This window comes from Macrobrachium nipponense, chromosome 41, assembly GCF_015104395.2.
Source record: "Macrobrachium nipponense isolate FS-2020 chromosome 41, ASM1510439v2, whole genome shotgun sequence".
NCBI classification, from domain to species: domain Eukaryota; kingdom Metazoa; phylum Arthropoda; class Malacostraca; order Decapoda; family Palaemonidae; genus Macrobrachium; species Macrobrachium nipponense.
Genome location: NC_061102.1, coordinates 17,847,437 through 17,871,332, shown reverse-complemented (window position 1 = coordinate 17,871,332; position 23,896 = coordinate 17,847,437). Strand labels below are relative to the sequence as shown.

The following is a 23,896-nucleotide window of genomic DNA, read 5'->3' as shown; positions in this document are numbered from 1 at the left end:
AGACAAGAAATGTGCCAGTAAACCATCTAAAGAGGGTGAACCTCGTAGGCCTAGGGACGCCCAAATTGCCGCCATTTTCTTGGACTCCAAATCTGAAACAAAGGGAGCTGGAGGAGGAGCCTCCTCTCCTGAGGGAGTGTGATTCTCTCCCACAAGAGAGGGCCCCCCCTCATCAAACATAAAACCATCCAATGCACTGCCTGATACTTCTGAAGACAAATCAGTGGAAGAAAAGGACCGGGACATGGGAACAAAAGATGCAGGAGGAAGACTACAGGAGGAAGGAGATGCTGAAATGTCTGCTTGGGGAGGCGAAAAACCTTCCCAAGACGGACAAGTCAATACCTTACATTGTTCCCTTTTCTTATAGAAAGCACTCCACTGAGATATAGGCCAGGAATGACATTCCGAGGACAAATTAGAGCAGTACAAAAATTTGCACGGCACCTACTGCAAGTCGAATGGGAATCTGTAACAGTAGAAGCCAAAAACCTGGAACATGGAAATCCCTGAATTCCCAGACATACATTGACAGGCCTTGAAACTCTTGGAAGAATCCATTATCAAAGGACAAGACACATGCACACACTGCAGAGAGATAGCAGGCAAACGAAACAACGTGCTTGGGAAGGAAAGCGCAACGCGGCTACTCTCCAAGGCGGTCAAAGAAAGACTGATGCGTCATGAGGTCCCAAGCTTGTTCAGTGACCAGCTTCCACCTCTTATACGGATAGTTTGCCAACTGCCACAGATTCCTTGCTTTACAATCTTTGATTGTTTTGAACTAGTTTCCAGCTGGCACTAGAAGATTGTTCTATTTTTAAGACAAAAGGTTTGTAAGCTATGAAAAATGAAAATTGCTGTAAAATTTGCCATTTTGTGGGAAATTTTTTTTTTTTTTGTATGTTGGCATACATTTATTAACTAATACAAAACAGTCAGCAAGTATAATAAAGGTTATGAATTCCTATAGGTGCAGTACATGCAAATACAGCAAATATTTCATTGATTATTAGTAAACAGCAAGCATTCCAACAAAAAATTATATTTCAGCAAACAGCACAGGCTATTGTACATAGCAGAAAAGGACGAAATAAAAAAAGCCTCTTAAAGGTTTTATGCGTATGCAACGACATCTAATTTAAATTTGATGTTATAACAGTGCCTTTTTTGTTTTTCACCTGTATTATTCTGTTTACTGTATCATCTTCCTTTATTGAGCAACACCTTTGCCTCGGCAAAAGTAACCTAGGGGAAACAAAAGAAAAAGCAAACCTAAAAAAAACGAACCTTAATGAAACTAAAAGTGCTTTAGTAATGAAAAATGCAGTACCATAGTAGAAGAGGAAGAAAAAAATTAAATACACGTATCTATATTTTGGTGGTTTGTGTTACCACGATGAGCCTCCAGGGCGGCGCTACAATTTTGTTTACATCCACTCTTTACAAATGGCTGGCATTTTTTTTTGTTTTTATTAGAGAATAGATAAATGTTTCCTCAAGGTAAAACAGTCCTTATACAATGTAAGAAGTATCAGAATGGGTTATGCACGCTTGGGAAGGAGATACAGTGAAATGATTTGTTTTCTTTAGAGGCTAACTGCTGACGAGTTTTGATAAACAGGTATTGCTGAAAAACTATCATCGGCTCTGAATTCCTTAGTAGGTAATGTTTGTGTAGATTTTTGCTTGATAAAACAATAACAAACTTGATCTCTGAAAATGATTCATAATAGTCATCTCATGACTGTATATTACACAGTTAAAAAATCTTGAGTCACATCAAGGAAACTTATTTAAAACCCTTGTTAATTTTGATTTGGGTATTTATAACAGCATGTGTATCATGATATTAGCTTGTGTGTAACATCACTGGATGGCTAGCAGTGAAAGAACTGACAGCTTAGTAAAAGATGTAATTTTAATCAGCATTGTATTAACACACACACTCTCTCTCTCTCTCTCTCTCTCTCTCTCTCTCTCTCTCTCTCTCTCTCTCTCTCTCTTGAATTTCTGAATTTTATGATTAAGTTGTTGTCCTCAGCATTTTTCAATGGCTGATCACTGCATACAATCCTTTTTCCATTTTAAGTTTTTTTAATTTCTCAGTGTGAAACTGATGAAAGAGAACGGGGTTATAGCAGAGGAGATGGGTATGGTTATGCATCCCCACCAGAAGTGAGGCAGTCGCCTGTTGGGTATGAACAGCGAACAGCTGCTTCAGAGCCAAGATATGAGCCCCAAACTCAAGCACGGGTATGTGGTAAAATTTGTTTACATTTCAGAGTATCTTTTAGACTACATCTGCTGTTCTTTCTCAGGCTTTATTTCCCTATCTGTTAGTACATATCAGGGTTGGAGTAATTACACTGAATGAATTACAAATTACTTTAAAAATTTTAAATTACAATTATAATTAAATTTGGTAGTAGCAGTTATATGAACCAAAGTAAGGGGCAGTAGCAACAAATTCTCGTTCAGTACACATTACACACAGGACAGTATTGAGAACTGGACGTGCCCATCACGTGTGACGTTGCTCCCAGTGGTGGAGCACAAGCAAATTTAAGTCTTATAAGCAACCCATCACTCTTAATGGAGCAAACCCTTACCATTTCAATTTTAAAATAACAATTAAATTAGAAATGACATCATCCTAAAATTTAAATTACAATTACTATATTTTCATTTTCAATTAGTTACAATTACACAAAATTCTGAAATTAATTGCATTTCAATTAAATTACTATTGCGTACAATTAATCCAACCCTGGTACGTATATTGAACAGCCACATGGGAGTAATGCAAAATGTCTTGAACCCACTTCTGGAAACCAGTCACCTTCTCCCTTACACTTCCATAATAGAATCTTTAAGTTACTCTTAGAAGTGATGGTTAAGTACATGTTAGTGAACTTTAAACTGCTACCTGGTTCAGAGTCCAGGTCTACATACATCAGTTGTTGCTAGTGTTTTATTGCATTTTGTTACCATAGTAATGAAGTAATGTGCTTAGTTTTTAATTAATATTATTTATGTTGCCTCTTACACATCACTTTTAACTATGCATCTGCTATGTATTACTGCTTTTTGTAATGTAAAAGTTAAATATTTTTCTTAAAAAGGCCAATAAAATATAAAAATAAATTTTAATACGACACTATATTTCGGTCAGTCAACAGTCCCCCATTTCAGTGGAAGGTTGGAGATGTTACATAGGCAATATTTATATGTGGCCAGATTGTGTGTAGGTTAAACCAATTTAAGGCATTCCAACCAAATTTGTTTACTTTAAGAAGATTCCTTATGTGCTGTTCTTGATATGAGATGGATTGCAGTTACATCTCTGGACTTAGTATTCCAAGGTTGACCTGGGATTTTGTTTAGCTGTGGTCATCTAGCAGTTGGTTTGGCTGGATAATTTTTTTGATAAGAGGATTCAGGAGTGAGTTGTCCATGATGTATGCCTTTGAAAGTCCTTCTTACAAGTTCATCTTATTTGTTTTATAATTTGTTTTATACAAATTTATTTCTTTCACCTACATTTCAGGAAAAAATGGCAGAAATTAAAATCCACACATTGCCTTAAGACTAGAACATAGTGCAATAGTAAAACATGTTTTAAGTGTAATGATTATGCATAGTTAAGCTTAAGATTTAATGGAAAATTGAAAGACAGCTAAAAGGACAACTGCTGCTGAGCAGATTGGCTTTTTAGTCAAGTTCACAAAGAGCTTATTTGTACACATAAATAATGACAAAAATTGCAGAGTAATCAAAGGGCCTTCTATAAATGCACTCTCCACCATAGTAAGGAGCAAAATTTTCAGCATCGAAGATAGCACCAACAGCGAATTAGTTCTAAAAGGGTTATGCCTATGAAATCTTGTCAAAAGTTTAAACTGGGTAGCAAATGTTAAGGAGAGGGGTTACTGAAAATCCCCAGATTGAAGGAAGGTAAAAGATTAGTAAGGATGCCATGGAGGTATATAAAGGGCCATTGATAGAACAAAGGATAGTAGGTAGTACATTAACAGGAGGTCACAAGACTAAAAATCATGGTACAAGGACACCCAGAAGATGGTAGCAGGAGCTATCGTAAGCTAAAAGCAGTATTTTGTAGATTGTGAATAAGTACAAAAATGTATGTATAACAAGAATCAAATAGAAAAACAAATTTCATGTACTTGGTCTTTTTCTCCATTTATCAACTGAAAGTTGAATTTTCATCAACATTTATTATTACTATTATATTATTCATGCCTTCTCTATTGTAGTTAAAGTAGCAGTAGCCATGATAGTAATCTACGTAATAGTCTGTTTTAAGACAATTAGCCAGGTGTAACCATTTCATTATTTACAACAAAAATCATTGAAAAGGAAACTTCCTTCATGTTTGCAGACTAGTGAGAATAACTCTGCAGTGCAACAGCATTATGAAAGTGCTCATAGAAGAGCAGAGCAACAGATGCAAAATGCAACCAGTTCTGCAGGGGAAAGAACATCCCCTACAAAGCCATACCCTGCACGTCCAAAGACAAGGGTAAGTCATTTATAGGTTAAAAGTGGTGATGGAAATACAACATGTAGTTGTTTTGAATATTTGTACAGTGTGAACTTGTTACTTAATGTATTTTTATTAGTAATTAGTACTATACTCATAAAATAAGATGTTTTTTCCATTGTGCTGCATAGATATGTTTGATGAAATCAAGAATTTTTTCCAGTGTGCTGCGCAAATGTGTTTAGTGAAATCAACAATGATGTCTTTTCTTTAACTTCAGAAATTTGAATTCTTTTTAGAAACAAAAAACTGACTGTACAAATTTATTTATTGAGAAGGAGATATCCTTTTTAATAGTCAATCACCTCCTATTCCCAGATGAGCCAGTTGGCTAGCTGGGATTGAATTTGAATATAGTCAGCCCTCCAGCAGTACAATACCTTCTTGAATGTTGCAGGAAAGCCAGTAAAATTACAAAATAGTTATGCCTTTTTTTTCTGAGGGACACTTATCAAAATATGCTAAAATTAGCTGTTTTGGTGAACACTCAGTCCCCAGTTATTGGTGGGAATTCCCTCCCTGACAGTGTGATAATAACTGAAAATTGCTGAAAATAGTTCTGAGCCTGGTTCTCAGTGCCAATAACCGAGGCTTTGCGCTGATAACCAAGGCTTGGTGCTGATAAGCTGGGGTTAGCACCAAATATTCAGTTATCATCGTCACTATACTCTGTTTTTTTCATCTGTCCATCTGCCTGTGGTGTTTTTGTATGGTAACACTGCGTCCCGGGCTTTAGATAGTAACGCTATGCGTAAGTTTTTAGGTAAATAAAGGATATCTGGGTGTACATTTGCAACTGAAAAGTGTTTTAATAATTTACTGTATGCGAATTACACCGTTAATATTCGAAATAGGATATTATTATAATCGTTGAATGTAAACCTGAATGTAACTATCTAAAGCCCGGGACGCAGTGTTGCCATACAAAAAACACCACAGGCGGGATGGACAGATGAAAAAAAACAAAAAACAGGAGTATAGACAAAATCGCCATAAAAACGTGGATTGCAGAAAACTTGAGGCCACAACCGATAACTGGGGCTTTGCCTGTATTTACAGCCAACTGAATAGCAGAAAAATAGCCAGACTCCAACAGAGATACTTCTTAATCAGACTTATTTAAAGTTACCCTGTCCTGTCCTGACTAGGTTATGTAACTGACCTTGTAAAATCTATCAAATAGGTTGTGTTGCACCTCTAGCTTAATCTAGGCTACATAGCAAAATTCACCTGCAAAGTAATGAAGTTACTAGAAGTAAGGGGGTGAGGGGTCATAAGAGACCACAACTGTTTTCATAAAAAGACTGAAATGCTTTGTTTCATAGTGGTTTTACCTTTTAAAGAAATGGTATGCTTAGTAGTACTAAGTGAAAAGTTCTCATTATTGGCTGTATATTTAGGGCTATTGCGCTATGCTACCACCAGTGCTGTTTAGTCATATGGGTGGAAGTGGCAGTCTGAGGAATACAAAGTTTTGTGAGTGGTAAATAGTCTCAATAAAATAGTGCTGTTGCTAATGTGGAGTATCCTTAGTTATGTAACTCTTAGTGGAATCTGCTTATGTATTTGTTCAGTTTGTGTTTTGTGCATTCAGTTGGGTAGCGGTACTATAAAAGTAGAATTGGTCATACTCGTTTGACCCATGGATATTTTATGAATAGCGTACATAATCCAATTCATATATGTACAGTCTGTAGAATAACTACACAGATAAATAATAAAATCAGCAACTTGCATAGCTTATGTAAAGCAATGTCATATAAAGTAGTTAACCCTTAAACACATAAGCGGTATTTTAAAAATCGTCTCCCGTATGCCGGTGGCGTTCGCAAGTGAGCGCCGAAGCGGAAATTTTTTTTAAAAAAAAATCACAGCACGCTTAGTTTTCAAGATTAAAGAGTTCATTTTTGGCTCCTTTTTTTTGTCATTGCCTGAAGTTTAGTATGCAACCATCAGAAATAAAAAAAATATCATTATCATATATAAATATTAGGATATATGACAGTGCAAAAAAAATGTCATAATTGTATACAAATCGCGCTGTGAGCAAAACGGTTAAAGCTAAAGAGTTAATTTTTTTTCGTTGTATTGTACACTAAATTGCGATCATTTTGGTATATAACAAATTGTAAAACGATCAAGGCAACACAGGAAAAATATTATCACAAAATGATGCATGAATTCTTAACGTGCAGACGTAAAAAAAAGGTGTTTTCAAAAATTCACCATAAATCTAAATATTGTGCTAGAGAGTTCCGTTTGTTGCCAAAATGAAGGTAATTGATTGAATATTACTAGACTGTAAGTGTTGTAGCTTACAATTGCAGTTTTCGACCATTTCGGTCGAGTTAAAGTTGACCGAAGGACAAATTTTTTGTATTTATCATTATTTATATGAAAATATTTCAAAACTGATAAAAGCTACAACCATAGGATGTTTTTTTTGTATTCTTCATGAAATTGCGCACATTTTCATATATAAAACTTCAGGGGTCCTCGAGTTACGACGTTGATCCGTTCTAAGATGCGTCGTAACACGATTTTCAGCGTAAGTCGGAACATTGAAAAATACCACATGATTTAATGTAAATACCTATCAATAACAACGAGAGAACAATTCCTTACCTTTATTAATTTGATTGGCTTGCACACTGGAGAGGAAGCTGCGGTGCTGGAGAGACTGGGGGAGGTTAGTGAAGAGAAAAAGAACCTCCAGAAGTTGCTGGAGATGCTGAGGCAGGTGATTCTTGAGGTGAGGCAGAACATACAATCTTTTGCCTTCTCCTGAATCACCATAAGGCTGACTGGGATACGCCGTTGATTTTGGTCTTCCAACCAAAGCACCAATAACCTTTCCATTTCAATTATTAGACCACTACGCTGCTTAGTTATCACTGTCGCTTTCATAGGAGCAGATCCTTTCACATGTTCAACGATGCGCTCTTTATCTTTGATAATGGTAGCAACGGTCGAACGGCTAAGGCCAAGCGAGCGGCCAATGTTTGTTGGCGTTTCTCCCTTCTCAGATTGCTTTATAATGTCCACTTTAATTTCCATGGTGATGGCCTTTCTTTTCTTCGATGCACTACCATCAGAAGAGTCCGCCTTGCGCTTGGGAGCCATAACAAAGAGCAAAAAGTTACAAAAACGATACAACACGAGGGAGAGAGAGGCAGTGTAAACAACCAAAATGGCGTATGGGCGAGGAATGAGCGTAGCGAAGCGACGCCGTCCTCTCCCCCACAAAGCGTATTCTTCCGCCGTGCACCCGGAACTAGTTCGCGTTTGTTTACGTTGCTTACGACGCTAAACCGCGTAAGACGGAACGACGCAAAATATATTATTTTTTTATTTTTTTATGGGGCGCGTTCGTAACCACGAAACATCGTAAGTCGAGACCGGCGTAACCCGAGGACTTACTGTATATGTAACGGCTAATATAAAATGGTGTTAACATTATGACAATCGGATGAAAAAATGTATGATTTTTTTTTGGAAGAGTTACCGCGCGGATGTAAGGAAAACGTTTATTTCATAAATTCATCATAAATCGAAATACAGTGGTCCCCCTGTATTCGCTGGGGATGCGTACCAGACCCCCCCAGTGAATAGTTAGAATCCGCGAATGTTTGGAACCCCTATGAAAATGCTAAAAACAGCCTATTTTGTTAGTTAAAACTCAAGAAAAACCCACTAAAAATTTTCATACTTGGTTTTTTAATAGTTTTATCACAAAAAGTGCATTTTATGATGAAATTCATAAAAAAAACCAGGAATTTGTGGATATTTATCATAGAAAAATACCGCGAATGCGTGAATTTTCCGCGAATAATGCAGGGAAACGTTCCCCAGAGAAATCCGCGAATCTGGAGAACGCGAATACGGGGGGTCCACTGTATTGTGCTAGAGACTTCCAATTTAATGTATGACACTTACCTGGCAGGTATATATGTAGCTTATTCTCTGTTCCACCTGGCAGAAATTTCAAATCTCGCGGCAAACGCTAGTAACCTATTAGTAGTTCAGGATACCACCACCCCGTTACCGTGGCGCTAGCGCCAGGAACCGTTCCCACTTGAACCAGATTTTTTCTGCCAGCCGAACCGGCAACATTGTTGGTGGTTCCCTGCTAGGATTTTCTTCTCGTTGCTGACTTTTCATGGATTTTTTGGTATCGTACTTGGAAACGTTAGCTTGGCATTCGCTTTGGATTGTTCTTGGAAGATGTCTGACACTGGTAGTATGTTTAGAGTTTGTGTGAAAGAGGGGTGTAAGGTAAGGTTGCCGAAGGCTTCGGTCGACCCTCATACCATTTGCAAGAAGTGTTGAGAGAATGTGTGTACTTGGGAGAGTAGGTGTTGAGTGTGAGAATTTTGTCAGAGAAGGAGTGGAAGATATTTATGAAATATGTTGAAAGGCTTGAGAAAGATCGTGTAAGGAGATCTGTTTCTCGTAGTGAGAGGTCGAATACTTCTAGTAAAAGGAGTGAATGTGTTTCCTCTCCAGCTCCTTCTAACGTAGAGTTGGTAGTTCCTTCTCCCCAGGTATCTCTTGCGCCCGCTGCTGTATCGGAGGGCATGAAACGATACACAGATTGTAAAAATGGTTTTCGCTGCCCTTGCGTCCATGGGAGACTAAATACAGCGCCTTACGGATAAAGTGAGTGCTTTTGATGTCAGTGAAAGTGTAGTGGAGGGGGCGTCTGATCGTCTCTCTCGTGCTCCTAGACCTAGACCTCTGTCAAGCTCCCAGACCCAAGGGAGAAGGCATGTCGACAGTCGAAGGGAGGCGAGAGAGGTTTTACCACGGTCAGGCGTCCCTTCGGACAGTCCTGTTGTAAGATCCCAGGCTGTTGCAGTTCGCCGCAGAAAAGGCGTAACTGGGAAGTGTGCGTCCTCTGATGGTTCGACATCAGAGCGCGAACATCGGTACTCGGTAGTGTCTCGCCCCCTCAAGAGGACGTTAAGGACATCGACTACTCATGATCGACGTGCTCAAGATCGTGAAAGCTTGAGCAGCCCAGGTTTTTGTCTTCCTCGGACGAGGACGTGGTTCCGACCAAGAGGAAGAAAATTGTGCGATCGAAAGAAGTTCCTGGATTTCGTCAAGAGACTCCCCCCAGTCCTCTTGCTTTTCCTCTCCTCTTCTCTCTCCTTCGGGTAGAGTCCAAGATCGTTCTCCTTTGCGTCCTAGTCCTTCTCGTCTTCCTCCTCCTCCTACGGCTGTTCGTCAGGAAGATAGTACGAAGGATTTCTTAAGAGAAATGCAGTCGAAGCTTGCAGTTCTCGTCGATTCATGGGACGCTCCTTTGCAAGGACCTGCAAGGCGTAAGGACGATTTCCTTCCCGTTAAGTCTTCCAAGAAGACGGACGACAAGTGTTTGCGTGTCGAGGATTTAGGACGCACGGGCGCTACGAAGACGGGCGATCTCGTAGTGTTCCAGGACGCAGGACGCAGGAAGAAGAAGATTGTTTCGGAGGAAACAGGACGCAAACGTCAGGACGCGGAACCGCTGGTGGACGCAGGACGCAGGCGGCAGGAAGCAGACGTTTTCACTTATATAACTTACCCGGTGGTTACATATAGCTGTCGTCTCCTGACGTCACGGCAGAATTTGAAATTCGCGGTAGCGCTAATGGTTTGACAGGTGATCCCTCTACTCCCGCCCTCTACCGGGTACCGGGAACCATTCCAACAATAAATCAGAAGTTTCCTGCCGTCGGAACCGGTAACACGGTTCCTCTGCTGGTTTGAATTTGGATTTGATCATCTTGGTTTTCTCCTTTTGGTGATGTACCTTGAGTTTACTGATTTTTTTGCTAGCGCTATAGTTATTTTGGTTTTGATATTTTTAGGAATTATTTTGAATTCTTCACGATGTCTGACACCGGCTCTGTTCAGTATAGGGTGTGTAGTAGTGGGTGTAAGACTAGACTTCTTAAAGCTTCACTTGATCCTCATTCTACTTGTGTTAGTTGTAGGGGACGTGAATGTTCTTTTGAGAATACGTGTGAAGAATGTAAGTCTCTAACATCTCAGGAGTGGAAGGCACTGGGAAAGTATATGAGAAAGTTAGAAAAAGATAGAATCAGAAAGGGTTCACAGAGATCTTCTTCTAAGTTAGTGAGTAGCCAGGATATTCCTCTGAATTCTGTTAATCCTGTTCCTATTCAACCCCGTAGTGGTTGCTCCTGCCCTCGAATCTGTATCTCCCGATCCCGATCATCCCGTGTCAGTATTACGAGCCGATATGGACTCGAAATTTGTGTCTTTCCTCACCACTATGCAGAAAATGAGTGAGACAGTGCAAGAAGTGGTAGTTAAGTGTGATAAATTACTTAGTGCAAGTGTAGTGGAGGAGGTTGGGTTGTTTCGGCCCGCTCGTTCTCCTAGGTCTAGGCCCCTGTCAAACTCCCCAGATCCTGGGAGGAGGCATACCGAAAATCGAAGGGAGGCGAGCGGGATCTGCTCCCGAGCAGCCGCCCCTCAAGCAATCCTGTAGCCGTATCCCAGGATGCTGTCGCTCACCATTGGAAAGGTGTTGCGAGGAAGTGTTTTTCGTCAAGCGACTCTAGTTCAGATGTTTCCTCTTATAGAGGTTGGCGTAATAAGACTTCTAGACCGCTGAAAAGGTCTCGCGATGTTTCGCCTGCTGCGGTTCCCAAGAAGGTGGCGGCTGCCGAACCTTCTTGTAGTTTTTGGGAGGAGCCTGAAGCTTTTTCTCCTGGCGGTTTCGATTTATCGCCCTTCTCTCATAGAAGTGGAGAAGCCGAACACGCACACTCCTTCGGAGCCTTCTCCAGAGCCTCCTCAAAGCGATAACTCCTCTGCGGCTCCAGACGTGTTTGTGGATCATCCTTCTACGCCTCCCGCGCCTTCTACGTCGGTGGATCCTCAACCTTCGGTGTTTGAACAGATGAATGCCAAGTTAGGCAGTATCTTGGAGCTTTTTGGCAAGTCTCTTTTGTCCCCGAATGCGCTCCCGACCGCCTTACATCTTCCGCAGGACTACTGTGCAGTCCCTCTTCGCAGGCTCCTTTGCAGTCGCCTCTTCAGGCTCAGACTCTCCATGTGACTCCTCTTCAGACGCCACTTCAGGCGCCCGGTAGGACTCCTTTCCTGATTCCGTCTATGGCGCCACGTCAGGCTCTCGCTCGAGCGCCACCTCAGCCGCCAGCACAAACCGCCAACGCAGCCGCCAGCTCAGCCGCCCGGATTCGTCTCAGTACAGGCTCAGAAGTCTTCTCCTGCTTTCTCACACCCTCCTCGGACGCATCAGGGTGTGACTTCGCCGAACAGGATTCCTCTTCCGATGGAATGTTCGCCAGTTTCGTCGAAGGAAGCTTCGGATTTGGAGGAAGAAGGAGAAGGACTTACAGAAAAAGACAAGCATTTGTCGGGGTATAAACTCCTTTTACGATCCTTCGTTGACAACTTTGGAGATTCTTTTGCGCCTTCCGTTCCAGTTTCTCCTAGTTCGCAGTGGAAAAAGGACAGTAAGCCTGACTCCTCGTCATCGTTCACGCGTCTCGTCCTCTCGATTTCGGCTAAGAAAGCTATCAAGAAAGTGAACGCTTGGCTTTTGGAGAAGAGGGAACAGGGAACAGGGGAAAAATGTTTTTTGTCTTCCCCCTTCGAGACTTTCATCAAGGAGCCGTGTCTGGTATGACACTGGAGAAGTTTTTTCCCTAGGTGTGACTGCCTCCGCTCAGGGAGACTTTTCTAGTCTCGTGGACTCTTCCCGCAGAGCAGCCCTTAATACTGCTAAGATTTTCTTTTCAACGAATGAACTGGAGCATCTTTGCAAGAGTGTTTTCCGTGTTTTCGAAGTTGTTAGCTTCCTGGATTGGGCCATTGCTTCGCTGGCCAGGAAAGTCAAGTCATTTGGACTTTCGGAGGAGCAGTTGAAGGATTTTGCCTCGGTACTGGATTGTATCGATAAAGGCATCTGTGATGGAGCTTCGGAGCTTGCTGACATTTTCGCCTCTGGAGTGTTGAAGAAGAGACAGCTTTGGTGCTCCTTCTTGTCGAAAGGGGTTTCATCGAACCAGAAGTCTGCCTTGCTCTTCTCTCCTTTGGACAAGAAACATCTTTTTCCGCAAGAGATTGTGAGCGAGATCGCTCAATCTTTAACACAGAAAGCGACCCAGGATCTTTTATCACAGTCAGTGAAGAAGCCCAGGAAGATAGCTCCGGTTCTTTCTGCTTCTCGGAGTGCTCCCTCCACGGAAGCTCCTAAACCATTTCGAGGGAGAGCTCCCGTTCGATCTTTCTCCAGGTTTCGTGGGAGAGGTAGAGCCTCTTCTAAAACCACTCCCTCTTCCACCAAGAAGTAGGCCCGTAGTCCTCCACACAGCAGCAGGAGCCAGATTACACCTTTTCAGGCAGACCTGGTTTCTCGGAGCGGATCCTTGGACGGTCCAGGTCCTGAAGGAAGGATACACCATTCCGTTCATCAAGCACCCCCCTCTCACAGAATTTCCTGTGAATTTGTCAGCCTACTCGGAGAACTCCGAAAAATTTGCCGCCCTCCATCAAGAAGTTCTCGCCTTACTGGCAAAGAGGGCCATAGAGTTAGTGGACTCTCCGCAGGAACCAGGATTTTACAATCGCCTTTTCCTTGTAAAGAAGGCCACGGGGGGTTGGAAACCGGTGTTGGACGTCAGTGCCCTGAACGTCTTTGTCCTGAAGACGAAGTTTTCTATGGAAACGACCCAATATGTATTAGCAGCGCTTCATCCTGGAGATTGGATGGTTTCCATAGACCTTCAGGACGCCTATTTTCATATTCCGATTCATTCGGAATCGAGAAGATTCCTGAGATTCGTGTTCCAGGGCCGCATTTATCAGTTCAGGGCCCTCTGTTTCGGCCTGTTGACAGCTCCACAAGTGTTCACCAGAGTTCTGTTGTCAGTAGCAAAGTGGCTTCATCTAGACGGGATACGAATATCCATGTATCTAGATGATTGGCTTCTCAGGGCAAGGTCCAGACAGAAGTGTGTGGAGGACCTACAAAAGACTTTAAGGATGACAGAAAGCCTAGGTTTGTTAGTAAACAAGGAAAAGTCATGTCTCACTCCTTCTCAGGAGATAGTTTATTTAGGAGTGAGACTGACTTCAGTTCTTTTTCAGGCTTTTCCGTCTCTCCAAAGGATCGACTCTTGCCTGAACAAAATAGACGAATTTCTTGTCAGACAAACTTGCTCGGCGAATCAGTGGATGAGCCTTTTAGGAACCTTGGCTTCAATAGAGCAATTTGTAAGTCTGGGCAGGCTCAACATGAGACCACTTCAATTTTACTTGAAGCAGAAGTGGCAAAGGAAGAAGTTCCCAGACTCCTTCGTGTTCCCCATCTCGGAAGGAATTAAACAGGACCTCCTTTGGTGGAAATCAGAAGGAAGGCTAGAGGAAGGCTTGTCTCTAAGCCAGTTGAGCCCCAACCTTACGCTTTTGTCAGACGCATCGGACAAAGGGTGGGGAGCTACCTGGGGAGAAAGGAAGTGTCAGGTCTTGGGCAGATTCATCAGAGAAGCTGGCACATAAATCTAAAAGAGTTGAAGGCAATTCATTTGGCTCTAATGCACTTCAAGACAGAGGTAAGAGGGAAAGTAGTGCTGGTTCAAGCAGACAACACCACGGCTCTCTCTTACATCAAAAAACAGGGGGGGACACACTCGTTCTCTCTGTGCGAGGCGGCGAGAGACCTACTCATTTGGGCGAAAGAGAACAAGGTTGTCTTGAGCACAAGATTTATTCAAGGCTCGAAGAATGTAAAGGCGGACATTCTCAGCAGGAGAGGACAAGTCCTCTCCACAGAGTGGACGTTACATCCTCAAATATGCAAGAAGCTTTGGGGGATTTGGGGATGTCCTCAGTTGGATCTCTTCGCCACAAACAAGACAGCTCGTCTACCACTGTATTGCTCCCCAGTTCCAGACGAGGAGGCGTTTACAGTGGTGCCATGCTTCTGGACTGGTCAAATCTGGATCTGTATGCCTTTCCACCTTTCAAAATGCTAAGATTAGTTCTGGCAAAGTTCAGAGGTCATCAGAACATCAGGATGAATGTGATAGCCCCCTTTTGGCCGGCCTGGGAATGGTTTCCGGATCTACTACTGCTGTTGACGGACTTTCCGAGAGAGTTACCGTTAAGGAAGGATCTACTCAGACAGCCCCACTTTCTGAGGTTCCATCACAACTTGTCCGCTCTTCGACTAGTCGCATTCAGACTGTCAAGCATCTCCTCAGAAAGAGAGGATTTTCAAAGAGTGCTTCAAGGGCTATTGCTAGACCCAGAAGAGAATCCTCTAATCGAGTGTACCAAGCTAAGTGGGTCTAATTCAGAGCTTGGTGCAAAGAAGAAGGAATTTTGTCTTCTAAGACCTCTATAGCTCAGTTTAGCTAACTTCCTTCTTTTTCTTCGTGAGAATAAGAAGCTTTCTACCCAGACGATTAGGGGTTATAGAGCTATGTTGTCTTCTGTGTTCAGACATCGAGGATTAGACATTTCTAATAATCAAGACCTCTCAGACCTGATTCGTTCCTTTGATACGACCAAGACAAAGGAGTCAAGAACAGTAGCTTGGAACCTGGATGTAGTTCTTAAATGGCTGATGTCAGATAGATTCGAACCGATCTCCTCTAGTTCTTTTAGAGATCTGACCAGGAAGACACTTTTTCTTTGTGCTTTAGCATCAGCTAGAAGAATCAGTGAGCTGCATGCTATTGATAAGAGAGTTGAATTCGCTAAGGGCAATGCCATTTGCTCATCAATGCTGGGGTTTTTGGCTAAGAATGAAAATCCCTCACGTCCTTGGCCTCGTTCTTTCTCTATATAAAGAACATTTTGGAGTTAGTGGGGCCTAATGAGCCTGAATGTCTTCTCTGTCCAGTGAGAGCACTTAGACATTATGTGCAAAGGACCAAAGGTATAAGAGGTAAGAGTGATAACCTGTGGTGTTCAGTGAAAGATCCTTCTCGTCCTCTTTCTAAAAATGCACTCTCCTTCTTTTTAAGGAATTTGATTTTTGAGGCACACGGACAATGTCAGGACTCAGATATCAAAGTGTTTAAAGTCAAAGCTCATGAAATAGAGCAGTGTCTACGTCTATGGCCTTTAGACGTACAGTAAGTCCTCGGGTTACGCCTGGTCTCGACTTACGATGTTTCGTGGTTACGAACGCGCCCCCATAAAAATATAAAAAATAATATTTTGCGTCGTTCCGTCTTACGCGGTTTAGCGTCGTAAGCAACGTAAACAAACGCGAACTAGTTCCGGGCGCACGGCGGAAGAATACGCTTTGTGGGGGAGAGGACGGCGTCGCTTCGCTACGCTCATTCCTCGCCCATACGCCATTTTGGTTGTTTACACTGCCTCTCTCTCCCTCGTGTTGTATCGTTTTTGTAACTTTTTGCTCTTTGTTATGGCTCCCAAGCGCAAGGCGGACTCTTCTGATGGTAGTGCATCGAAGAAAAGAAAGGCCATCACCATGGAAATTAAAGTGGACATTATAAAGCGATCTGAGAAGGGAGAAACGCCAACAAACATTGGCCGCTCGCTTGGCCTTAGCCGTTCGACCGTTGCTACCATTATCAAAGATAAAGAGCGCATCGTTGAACATGTGAAAGGATCTGCTCCTATGAAAGCGACAGTGATAACTAACGCAGCGTATGTGTCTAATAATTGAAATGGAAAGGTTATTGGTGCTTTGGTTGGAAGACCAAATCAACGGCGTATCCCAGTCAGCCTTATGGTGATTCAGGAGAAGGCGAAAAGATTGTTTGAAGCGTTGAAAAAAGAAAAGGGGGAGGGAAGTGAAAGTGAAGAGTTTGTGGCTAGTAGGGGTTGGTTTATGCGATTTAAGGCTCGGGCCAATTACCATAACCTTAAAGTGCAAGGTGAAGCTGCTAGTGGGGATGAGAAAGCAGCGAGTGAATTCCTAAAGCGTTGTCTGAGATAATTAAGGAGGGGGGTTATTCTGCTCAGCAAGTGTTTAACGTAGACGAGACAGGTTTGTTTTGGAAACGTATGCCTAACTTCTGGAGGTTCTTTTTCTCTTCACTAACCTCCCCCAGTCTCTCCAGCACCGCAGCTTCCTCTCCAGTGTGCAAGCCAATCAAATTAATAAAGGTAAGGAATTGTTCTCTCGTTGTTATTGATAGGTATTTACATTAAATCATGTGGTATTTTTCAATGTTCCGACTTACGCTGAAAATCGTGTTACGACGCATCTTAAGAACAAGGATCAACGTCGTAACTCGAGGACCCCCTGTAATCTGTCTTTGAAAGACATTATTAAATCTACATATTGGAGAAGCAATTCTGTCTTCGCATCTCATTATCTGACAGATTTGCAAACCACATATGAAAATTGCAGTACATTGGGGCCATTCATTGTGACTGACACGGTATTGGGTGAGGAGAGAAGGATGTATCCCATCCTCACTAACTTTTCTCCTTGATTATGTTTTTGTATTTTTAAGGTTGTCTGAAGATACAGGGAGTTTTTTGAGTATCTTTCAGTCTTTTAATGTCTGGTGTATTTCTTAAATGGTTGTGGTGATCCCTCGTTTTTCATTGTATTTTGTGGTGATTTGTACTGCGCCCTGAGCAGGGGCATTATAGTCTTGTCCGTTACGGTCACGTCCTCAACGGCAAGTACTTATTATTGTGTCCGACGCACGGATCCATATATCCTGTCGTACAATAAAGGCCAGCAGACTACAGAGGCAGTAACCACTGAGTCAGCGGTCTTTAAAGGTAAGGAACCTATATCTTCGGATAATTCCAACAGTTGGTATTTTAGCTGCCATTGTCCCACCACCTAAATGTGTCAATCAGCTATATGTAACCACCGGCCGGGTAAGTTATATAAGTGAAATGACATTTTTATAATAATATAAAGTTTCACTTATACTTACCCGGTGGTTACATAACGAAGCCCGCCCTCCTCCCCTCATATGGACAGGTAGGTCATGAAACTTCTGATTTATTGTAGGAATGGTTCCCGGTACCCGGTAGAGGGTGGGAGTAGAGGGATCACCTGTCAAAACCATTAGGGCTACCGCGAATTTCAAATTCTGCCGTGACGTCGGGAGATGACAGCTATATGTAACCACCGGTAAGTATAAGTGAAACTTTGTTATTATAAAAATGTCACGTTTACGATGGACGCAGGACGCAAGCGGCAGCACATCGATTCTTCTACGGATGTAGAACACAGACGGCAGGACGCAGAGACTTCGTTGGTGACAGGACGCAGGCGGCAGGACGTTAATCCATCAGCAAACGATAGTGATCTGCAAGACATTTCTTCAGCAGAAGAAGAAGTGGATTTGTTGAAGAGAAGAATGTCAAACCGTCTTCGGATTATAAGATCCTTACTTCATGTCTGCTGTCTATTTTCGAAGGGGAATTTCAGCCTACGGCTCCTGTATCTCCCCTGTCTCAGTTTTCTAAGACTAAGACTCCTAAGAAGTCCTCTTTTCTCCAAGATGACTCTGTCGATTTCGGCCAAGAAGGCGTTACAACGAGTGAATAACTGGCTGAAGGACAAGAAAGAAGCGGGGAAATCCTCTTTCGCTTTTCCCCCAGCCAAGTTAGCATCTAAGTCTGGGGTATGGTACGCTACTGGAGAAAGTCTTGGCCTGGGAGTACCTGCCTCCTCCCAGGGGGATTTCTCCAGTATAGTGGACAGTTCGCGCAGACAGGCGTTGCATTCTGCCAAGGTCTGGTGGACTTCGTCCGAGTTTGAACATCTGTTTAAGGGAATTTTTAGGACTTTCGAAGTCTTCAATTTTCTAGATTGGTCATTGGGAGCGTTGGCGAATTCCTTAGAAGATGAAAAGGAACAGGATATGGAAGTGGCTAAGAGCATTATGTCCTGCATGGACAAGGCTCTCAGAGATGGAGCAAATGAGCTGGCTTCATTGTTCGCAGCAGGAGTTTTGAAAAAGAGGTCGCTTTTGTGCTCATTCGCTTCTAAAGGCGTTTCCAACGCACAGAAATCAGAATTGATGTTCTCACCCCTTTCTAACCAGCTGTTTCCGTCAGAGGTTATTAAGGATATAGCTCTGGCGCTTTCGCAGAAGGCCACTCAAGATTTGCTCTCTTCATCGGTAAGGAAGTTTTTACCTTCCAAGTTGGTGAAGAAAACTCCAAAAGAATTTAGCCCTCAAACAAGGCCTTCTCAACAGCCCTTTCGAGGCAGAACGTTTGCACGACCCGCCTTTAGAGGCAGAGAGTACCAACGAAAAGAGGAGCCAAAACTACCTCTAAACAATGAGAACTCAGTCCTCCAGACAGCAGTAGGAGCCAGACTTCAAGAATTTTGGGAAGTTGGCAGAACATGAAGGCAGATCCCTGGCCCGTCAACGTAGCTCGGGAAGGGTACAAAAAATTCCCTTCTTAAAAAAACCTCCTCTCGCAACATCTCCGAGAGCCCTGGGGGCAAATTACAACGATTTAGTGAAGAACAAGGCTCTGTGGGAGCAAGTCTCTTCCATGCTAGAGAAAGGAGCCATAGAACCTGTTTATGAATCACGAATCTCTGGGATTTTACTTTACAACCGGCTATTCCTGGTTGCGAAGTCCTCGGGAGGATGGAGACCAGTGCTGGACGTAAGTCAACTGAATGTTTTCGTGGAAAAGACCAAATTCACTATGGAGACGAACTATTCAGTACTGGCAGCGGTACGTCCAGGGGACTGGTATGGTTACCCTGGACCTACAAGACGCATACTTTCATATTCCCATTCATCCAGGAAGCAGGAAGTATCTAAGGTTCGTGATTCAGAACAGGGTCTTTCAATTCAAGGCCCTGTCCTTCGGCCTATGCACAGCCCCCCAAGTGTTCACGAGGATGATGTCCAATGTAGCAAGATGGTTACATCTAAGAGGGATCAGAAGTGTCATTTTAGTTTGGACGACTGGTTGATAAGATCCCAATCGAGAAGTCAATGTCTGGAGGACCTGAAACAAATGTTGGACTTAGCAAAAGACCTAGGTCTTGTGGTAAATCTGGGAAAGTCGCAGTTGAATCCCAAGCAACAGATAGTTTATTTGGGGATTCAGATATCGTCAGCGACTTTTCGGGTTTTTTCCGTCCCCCGAAAGGCAAGCCCTATGCATTCGGAAGGTGCAGGACTTCCTAGAGAAAAACCGATGCTCAGCAAGAGAGTGGATGAGTCTACTGGGCACACTCTCTTCGCTAGAGAGGTTCATTTCTCTAGGAAGACTGCACATGAGACCTCTACAGTTTTTCCTGAAAGATTCATGGCCAAGAAAATCGCAACCGGATTCCTTCCAGTTTCTAATTCCTGTCAAAGTGAAGGAGGAATTAAGTTGGTGGCTAACCCCAGGCAGGTTAGCAGAAGGGATGTTGCTTCAACACGAGCTCAGACCTCATCTTGTTTTCCGACGCGTCGGACGCAGGTGGGGGGCGACATTAGGCCCTCAGGAGGTGTCGGGTCTTTGGAGCGAGGAAGAAACAAGTTGGCACTTAAACAGGAAGGAACTGATGGTGATTTTCTTGGCCTTGAAGCACTTCAGAGAGTTGATTCGAGACAAGACAGTGCAAATCAACTCGGACAACACCACGGCTCTGGCATACATCCGCAAACAAGGAGGGACTCATTCTTATTCCCCTCTACATGCTGGCAAAGGAAGTTCTACTTTGGGCGGAAGAGGAAAATGTCGTTCTGCTCACCAGGTTCATCCAGGGGAGAAGAATGTGGGAGCGGACATGTTGAGCAGAAGAGGACAACTTCTACCGACAGAGTGGACGTTGCACCTGGAGGTATGTCAGAGCCTGTGGAAGTTGTGGGGCCGTCCGGTAGTAGATCTTTTTGCGACAGCCAGAACAAAAAGATTACCAACCTATTGCTCTCCGGTTCCAGATCAGGAAGCAGTGGCGGTCGACGCCTTCCTGATGGACTGGACAAACCTAGATGTTTACGCTTTTCCACCATTCAAAGTACTGGGGAAAGTTATGAAGAAATTCAGGGAGAGCCAAGGAACAAGGATGACCTTAATAGCTCCGTTTTGGCCGGCCCAAACTTGGTTCACAGAGGTACTGGCAATGGACAATAGATACACCAAGAACTCTTCCTCTAAGAGTAGATTTACTCAGACAACCCCACTTCGACAGATTTCACAAGAATACCCTCGCTCTGGGTCTGACTGCGTTCAGACTATTGAAAGTCTTGTCAGAGCGAGGGGATATTCTAGAGAGGTGGCCAGTGCAGTGGCTAGGGCCAGAAGAACCTCCACAATCGCAGTATATCAGTCGAAGTGGGAAAATTTCCGGAAGTGGTGTAGGAAGAGGAAAGTGTCTTCATCCAGTACCTCTGTGACCCAAATCGCAGACTTCCTTCTATACTTAAGGAAGGATTTAGGATTGTCAGTGTCTACAATCAAAGGCTATAAGAGTATGTTGACCTCAGTGTTTAGACACAGAGATATTGATATCTCTAATAATTTGGACCTTAGAGATCTGATTAGGTCATTTGGTACTAAGAAACAGCCACAATGCAGGCCTCCTGCTTGGAACCTCGATGTTGTCTTGAGGCATCTAACATCGAGTAAATACGAGCCTTAGAGAAAGCCTCTCTGAGAGATGTGTCTAAGAAGACTATCTTTTTAGTCGCTCTGGCAACGGCTAAAAGAGCTAGTGAGCTTCAGGCCATTTCAAAGAAAGTGGGATGGAGACATGGTAATGCAGTGTGTTCATTCCAGGAAGGTTTTTTTGGCCAAGAATGAGAACCCTGCGAATTCTTGGCCAAGATCCTTTGATGTCTTGGGTTTATCTGAGTTAGTGGGACATGTGCAAGAAAGAGTCCTCTGCCCAGTGAGAGCATTAAAATTTTCACATTGAAAGAACAAGAGAGATCAGAGGGAATTCTGATGCTCTTTGGTGCTCAGTCAAAGACCCAGTAGATCCATGACAAAGAATGCTCTAGCTTTTCTTTATGAGAGAGTTAATTAGAGAAGCTCACATGTTGTGTCAAGAACAGACCTTCGGTATCTTGAAAGTGAAGGCTCATGAAGTCAGGGCAGTTGCGACTTAATTGGCGTTTAAAAAGAATTTAGCCCTCAAGGAAATTATTGAATCGACCTTTTGGAGAACGAATTCAATATTTGCGTCTCATTATCTGAGGGATATTCAGACAACCTTTGATAATTGTCAGACGCTAGGTCCATACGTGTCCTCGGGTACAGTATTGGGCAAAGGAGTTACCACCCCATAACCTTCTTTTAAGCTGCTATTTTATCAGGTGATGGTGTTGTGTTTATTGGTAGTCTGAGAAAAAGTGTGTTTACTTTTTTCAGTCTGGTTTGGTTTATATTGGTATGTGTGTGTGTGTGTAGTTCAGGTACTGATCTATTACTAAGCTTGAATGCCGTGGCATAAGAGGGCTGTAGGGTTCTGTCAACACATTGGTCACGCCCAGTTGTCAGTTCCAGTCTTAGCTTCTTCAACATACAGGACACTTCCTTGTTGAGAGCTCCTAAGGTTTAAGCAGACTGAGAGCAGGACCTATGAAGTCAGCTACCTTAGCAGGTAAGGAACCTAGAGTTTTAATAGTATTTTAATAATATTTTATACTCTAATAATGTTGCTGTCTTTGACCCACCTCCAAATGTGTCAATCAGCTATATATATACCTGCCAGGTAATGTCATACATTTAAAATGAAGTTTTTATGTTAAAACAAAGTTTAATGTATACTTACCTGGCAGGTATATATAATTTAATGCCCACCCCTCCTCCCCTCAGGAGACAGGGTCAGAGAAAAATCTGGTTCAAGTGGGAACGGTTCCTGGCGCTAGCGCCACGGTAACGGGGTGGTGGTATCCTGAACTACTAATAGGTTACTAGCGTTTGCCGCGAGATTTGAAATTTCTGTCAGGTGGAACAGAGAATATAGCTATATATATACCTGCCAGTAAGTATACATTAAACTTTGTTTTAACATAAAAACTTCATTTTGTTGCAAATTAAAGGTAAATGATTAAATATTACTAGAATGTAAGATTTTTAGCTTACAATTGCATTTTTTTACCATTTCGGTCGAGTCAATGTTGACCGAAGGTTGAAATTTTGGCACATCGTTATTTATATGAAAATATTTCAGAACTGATAAAAGCTACAACCATGGGTTGTTTTTGGTTGTATTCTACATGAAATTGCGCACATTTCCATATATAAAACTGTATGTAACGGCTAATTTAAAATGGTGCAAACATTACGACAATCGGACGAAAAAAATTATGATTTTTTCGGGAGAGTTACCGCGTGGACGTAAGGAAAAAGTTTTTTTTCATAAATTCACCATAAATCGAAATATTGTGCTAGAGACTTCCAATTTATTGCAAAATGAAGGTAAAGGATTGAATATTACTAGAATATAAGAGTTTTAGCTTACAATTGCGTTTTTCGACCATTTCGGTAGAGTCAAAGTTGACCGAAGGTTGATATTTTGACCGAAGGTTGAAATTTTGGCACTTATCGTTATTTATATGAAAATATTTCAAAACTGATAAAAGCTACAACCATGAGTTGTTTTTAGTTGTATTCTACATGAAATTGCACACATTTTCATATATAATACTCCATGTAACGGCTAATATAAAATGGTGCAAAAATTATGTCAAGAGTGACTAAATAATTTCTGAGATGTGTCGCTGATACTTTTAATGCGAGAAGAAAGAAATTCGCGTTTGTGCGTCTGAGTAACGATTGTAAACAAAACAACGCCTTGATCCGTGAGCTCTCAGCGTCCCCCAAGGTGCGTGATTCTAAAGTTTTCGCCTAGTAGCCCTATAACTATTTTTCTGCGAATTTAAAAAAAAACTTTTTTTTATATCGACGTACCATACGTCCAATCGGCACCCAACAGACATTTTATATCGACGTTTAATACGTCCAATCGGCGTTAAAGGGTTAAGAGCCTATCATAACTGGTATTTTGCAATTTTCATATATATTTAAAATATTGATTACTTACATTCTGTTTCATAAAAATATCTGCCAAATGATTACTTTTAAAAAATTTGCAGTACATACTGCAGTTACCCTTTCAAAAATGTAGCCAGTTATAGTAGTTCTATTTACTTATTGGGTGTATGTATAAGTACAACAAAAATCATGCAATATAAAAGAAATAACTTTCTCTGGCTTCAAGAGTTTTTCCAACCTCCAAGAGGGTTTCACGTTCACATCTGACAGTATAGCAAAGGCCCATACTTAGGCAGACAGGATCATTCTACCTCATATTTTCCCCTTGTTTGTAACATACAGGAACCCTTTCTCTCCAGTTACAGCCTGTTAGTA

General features: G+C 42.3%; 1 pseudogene; it reads left to right on the top strand.

Annotated features, from left to right (window-relative positions):
• LOC135212785 (uncharacterized) overlaps positions 1–4,558 on the top strand; it is a 96,924-nt pseudogene extending 92,366 nt beyond the window's left edge.
• The last annotated feature ends 19,338 nt before the right edge of the window (positions 4,559–23,896 follow it).